At 47.6% G+C, this 5,735-nt stretch overlaps 1 pseudogene; it reads left to right on the plus strand.

The window, feature by feature from the left end:
• Positions 1-4,230: 4,230 nt before the first annotated feature.
• Positions 4,231-5,169, plus strand: LOC116739636 (annotated as a pseudogene).
• Positions 5,170-5,735: the final 566 nt, after the last annotated feature.

The following is a 5,735-nucleotide window of genomic DNA, read 5'->3' on the forward strand; positions in this document are numbered from 1 at the left end:
CCAAAACAAACAGCTATTTGGGGGGGTTAATGGTTCCATCATCATGAAAGTATTTTCTTCAACTTTCTTCCCATATTATGGATCTTCTCCTATCAGATTTTCATCCAGCAGGTTCCCATTGGGCAAGAATCTCTTTGTCCCCTCCTCATCTTTCCTGGGTGCTGCTCCAACTAAAGAGCATCCCCTCCTTCTTCCTGGTTTCTGAACGAATTCTAACTTCTCTTCAATGATAAACTCCCAGAACGTTCTACTGTCTGTCTCAGTTCCTCTAAACCCACACCAATGTCTCCTTTCTCTGAATCTTTCTAGTGTTTACAATTTGCACCACATGCTTGAGCTCTTAATTATATATTATTTTGTATTGTTCTCTAATGTTTATGTCGCTCTGATTTACAATATCTTACTAAAAACACCATATATACAGGAATCACATCATATTTTTTTCTGTGTTTGCCATAACTCTAGATACATATTATTTACCTTTATTACTCTTTCCCCTTTTCTTCAGTACAGCTTTACTTAAATGGTTCCACAGGTTAGAAATACTGATGGCTAACATGGGCAGTGTCATCCACATTCTCTCCTGGGAGAAGAACTGAATAGGACATGAAACTAAGAACATCTTGTAAATTTCCAAGTCACTTAACCTTTTCAAAATGATCTCACTGAACATAATGTCAGATAATACAGAAAGCTAAAATAATAAAAACGGGTTTTTTTCCTCTGCTCATTTTTCTGTTTGAAAAACATAGAGAAATGAATTATGGGTTCTAAAATCTGAAATGTTTGATTCACCCACTTCAGAAAAATAAGCATATTAAAATGCAATGTTTATTTTAAAATTTGCTGCTAGAAGCATCCAAAATTTAAAATCCAGATGAGTCACAAGTTATCTTTATGTTTAATTCAGGGACCAGAACTAGTCAAAGGTCAATAACAGCTGAGTTGCTACAAATTGATATGCAAAAATTGTGTCTCCCTAGCAGTTCATAACTCTCCTTCAAGCAAAACAGTCTCAGGGTAACTCAATTAGCAATGGATTAATTCGATAGTTAGTTAGAATGTACAGATTTCATTAGGAAAAGCATTGGCTAAAGTGTTAACTATATCTAGTTCTTGCAAAATCATTTGTGATGTACCTTTCTATTTTATCTTATAATAATTCTTGCACATACACAAGGAGAGGGTAAGACAATTTAAAAGGTTTTATAATGCTAACAGGTGCTTCCTTAACTGTTCCACTTAAGATTGACATTTAATATACTCTTAGGAGGACATAAATTCTATGTTTTATTCCCAAATGATAATTTGACATCTCAGATGATACAGAAAGGTTTTAATACTTAAGAGCATGTACCTTCATCACCTCTCACAGTATCTACAAGCCATACAGGTGGACCAGACTCAGGCAATTTCCAGGCTGCAAGGAAGGGGCTGGGGGGCTGGGGGACACTAAACAGAGCCCAAAGTTGAGGAGACAGAGACTGAGTTGAGGGAGGCCTAGATGATTAGAATTTGCAGGGCCAAGAACAGGAGAGGAGGCACCACGTGGAGAGAGAGCACCTGAGCCCTGGAGGCCTTGCAGGCAGAGCACTGGTTGGCACATGTGTGAAAGGCCAAGGAAAGAACTAAGAAAAAGGAGCAGAACAATTTCCAAACATCACACATGGCTCTGAGTAGTTCCTATTCCCACCAACCTTTAGGGAGCAAAGAAACTCAGCAGTAAAGGAAGATTGTTCAGGGAACTGCTACTTTTCATAAGAGGCCTTGTGAAACTATTTGACTCTGAAAACTATGTGCCTACACAGCTTTGATAAGAACGATTTTTAAAAACACTTATTAGAGCAGCACTATTCACAATAGCCAAAAGGTGGAATCAGCCCAAATGTCCATCAATGAATGAATAAATAAACAAAACTTGGTAGAACCATGCAATAAAATATTATTTAGTCATAAAAAGGAATGAAGGGATAATTCTGGAATGATATCACCAAGATGGAGACATAGGACATTTCCCTCCTGACACGGACCAAATGAGTAGCTACACTCAGAGCAGTTTCCTCTGAGAGAAATCCATAAACTCGTTGAGTAACCCCTACACTTCAGGTGACTGAAAAAGTATCCACATCAAAGCAGGTGGGACAGGCTAAAACACACTTTCACCATAAACCCCACCTCCAGCACAGCCCCTTACAATCAGGAGTGATTCCAGCTTCTTCCTAAGAATTGAAGCGTTTGGACTACTCATATAGCACTCCAACTTTTAAGGCCGCCACCCAAGGGCCCACAAAGCATTTACCTCTGAGAGCCAATGGAGCTTGCTATATAGTCCCAAGATCTATAGCACACAGCGTTCTTAAATGGGTGTGCTGGCACTCCCCATGGCTTATCTCCCCAGGCTCAACACAGAGGAAGCAGACAAAATCGCCCACCTCCCAGTTTTTTCTGGGAGAAATTTGACTGCAATATGTCACTAGCTGCTGTCTGAAGTTCTGGCACCTGGTTAGCTAGCATCTAGGTGCTGCCTGGATCGTCCAAGCAGCCCAAAAGAGCAATTAGGCAAGAAAAAGAATTAAAAGGCATCCAAAGCAAACAGGAAGAAGTGAAATTGTTCCTGTTTGCAGATGGAATATCATATATGGAAAACCATAAAGTCTCCACCAAAAAAAAAAAAAACTGTTTGAAACTAATAAATTCAGTGAAGTGGTAGGATAGAAAATCAATATACAAAAATCAGTCGCATTTTTTTATATATTAACAACAACTATGGGAAGGAAATTCAGAAAACAATCTTATTTACAATAGCATCAAAAATAAAATAAAATACTTGGGAATAAATTTAACCAAGGAAGCGAAAGATCTGTACACTGAAAACCAGAAAACACTGATGAAAGAAATTTAACAAGACACAAATAAATGGAAAGATATTTAGTGCTCATGGATAGGAAGAATTAATGCTGTTAAAATGTCCATACTACTCAAAGTGATCTACAGATTCAATTCAATCCTTACAAAATTCCAATAGCTTTTTTCACAGAAATAGAAAAAACAATTCTAAAATTGGTATGGAACCACAAAATACCCCGAATGGACAAAACCATCTTGAAAAAGAACAATGCTGGAGGCATCACAGGGCCTGATTTCAACCATGTTTCAAAGCTTTAGCAATCGGGCTTCCCTGGCGGCGCAGTGGTTGAGAGTCCGCCTGCCGATGCAAGGGACGCGGGTTTGTGCCCCGGTCCGGGAGGATCCTGCATGCCGCGGAGCGGCTGGGCCCGTGGGCCCGTGGGCCATGGCCGCTGGGCCTGCGCGTCCGGAGCCTGTGCTCCGCAACGGGAGAGGCCACAGCAGTGAGAGGCCCCCGTACCGCCAAAAAAAAAAACAAAAGCTCTAGTAATCAAAACAGTGTGAAATTAGCATAAAACCAGATACACAGATGGATGGAACAGAACAGTAGAATACGAGACCCCAGAAATAAACCCACATATACCTGCTCAATTAATCTTTGACAAGCCATGATATCACTCAAAAGTGGAATCTTTAAAAGAACAAACAAAAAAATATATATATATCTCAAACTCACATGGGCGCTGGACCATGCCGGGGGCGCGCCGGCCCAGGGCTTCCCTGAGTCCAGGACGGCAAGTTGGAGTCCTCTCACCTGCTTGGCTGCGCTTTCCGCCCCCACTGGTTCTGGGACGGAGCCGCGACCCTGGGCGAGAGGCGGCGCCCTCGAAGCTCGGCGGGCAGGCCTGCCGCCGGGTCAGGGAGCGCAGGGACCTGACAGGGAGCGTGGACCCGGGCGGGCGGATGGGTGCGTGCCCTAGACCTCTCTGCGCCGCCGCCTGACGCAGCGAGGGGCGGTGCCCGCCGCGGCAACGCCCCCAGGCCCCACTTCGGCCCGGGGGTCACGCGTCTCACAGAAGCCGCGGAGCTCTGCGTGGCGCTTGAGGGCAGATCCTGTCCCGGAGTCTTTGTTCCGTGATGTGAGGGTGAGTGTGGTGGTGGTGTCGGGAGGTCGGACCCGAAGGCCACCTCCCTCTTTCATCATCCTCCCCTGGGGCTGTGGCGCCTTCCTGACCCCCTGCCTGACGGCCTTGCCATGTGGTGTTGCTTGACGGGGTCTTCTGTCCCCAGCAGAGCCTGAAGCATCTTCTTTGGCCCTAGGTGAAGACAGAGGAGCTGGCTGTGACCTTGGGCCCTGTCCTGGATGTCCCAGCCTTGGGCTGAATGGCGGCACCCCCGCTGGGCCTTCCGGTGCTGACCCACCTGCTGGCAGCCCTCTTTGGCATGGCTCATGGGCTGCCGTCACAGGATCCGGGTGGCTGCCTGGGGGTGGTAAAAGACCTCCCCGAGGGTTGGAGTCTCCCCTCCTACCTCTCTGTGCTTGGGGCGCTGGACACCCTGGGTCTGCTGCTGGTGGTGACTCTGTGGCAGCAGTCGGCCCCAGGCAAGGGCGAGGGGGCCCCCATCCTGCTGCCGCCTTCTAGGGTCTCCTGCTGCTGTTGCTGTCACCGCCAGCTGTACCCACAAGGGGCCCAGGGCCTGGCCTGCGAATGGGAGCCCCAGGAATGGAGGAAGAGGCCTGGCGCGGCAGGAGCTACCCGGCCAGTTGGCAGGCATCACCCCCAGCCCAGACCCCTGCAGCCCATCGGTGGTGCCTGTCTGCTGGGCCTGCTGGCCACCACCAACGCTCTGACCAAGGATGGGTTGCTTGTTGTGCAGAGCTGGTTCTGCCCGCCCTACAGACACCTGGCCTACCACTTGGCCGTGGTGCTGGGCAGTGCCGCCTCACCTGCTTCCTGACCATGGGCGTTCTATACAGGTCCCTGGCAGGGCTGGGCAGTCTCTCTCTGCTGGGCATGCTCTTTGGGGCCTGCCTGATGGTGCTGGCAATCCTGAGCCCCTGCCCACCCCTGGTGGGCACCTCTGCAGGGGTGGTCCTTGTGGTGGTGGTGTAGATTCTGTGTCTGGGCATGTTCTCATACGTGAAGGTGGCTGCCAGCTCCCTGCTGCACGGGGGGGATGGGGAAGTGGGAGCTGTCACTGCTGGCGGCAGGCTTGGCCATCCAGGTGGGCTCCCTTTTCAGTGCTGTTGTCATATTCCCTCTCACCATCTACCACGCGTTCCCCAGCAGGAAGAACCATGTGGCCCAATGTGCCTTCTAAACCTGGGCAGGTGGGGACTTTGCTCCACCCCACCTGTCTTCAGATTGGGGCGGCCACAGTGCCTGAGTGCCCACGGCCCATAGAGGCCCACCCCACACACAGCATGCTGTAGGACGCCTGCGCTCTCCACAGGAGAATCTGGGGACCACAGAGCAGGCTCGAAGCCAAAGCCAAGCTGGGGATGTGGACTTGGCCCCGGGCCTGGGATCTGTGTGGGATTTGTACAATAAAGCATTTTTATTCAAAAAAAAGAAAAACTCAAAAAAAAAAAAAAAAAAAGAAAAACTCAAAAGAAGCAGAGTAGAATGATGGTTGCCAGGTGTTGGGGTGGGGGGCAGTGAGGGAAATGAGAAGAGATGGGTGAAGAGTACAAACTTTGTTATAAAGTGAATAAGTTCTGTGGGTCTAATGTATAGCATGGTGACTATAGTTGATTAGACTGTACTGTATATTTTGAAATTTGCTAAGAGAGTAGATCTTAAGTGTTCTCACAAGCACACACAAAAAAGATAAATATATAACGTGATGGAGGTGATGGACATGTTAACTTGATTGTGGGAATTCTT

This window comes from Phocoena sinus, chromosome 1 (assembly GCF_008692025.1).
Source record: "Phocoena sinus isolate mPhoSin1 chromosome 1, mPhoSin1.pri, whole genome shotgun sequence".
Classification (NCBI taxonomy): domain Eukaryota; kingdom Metazoa; phylum Chordata; class Mammalia; order Artiodactyla; family Phocoenidae; genus Phocoena; species Phocoena sinus.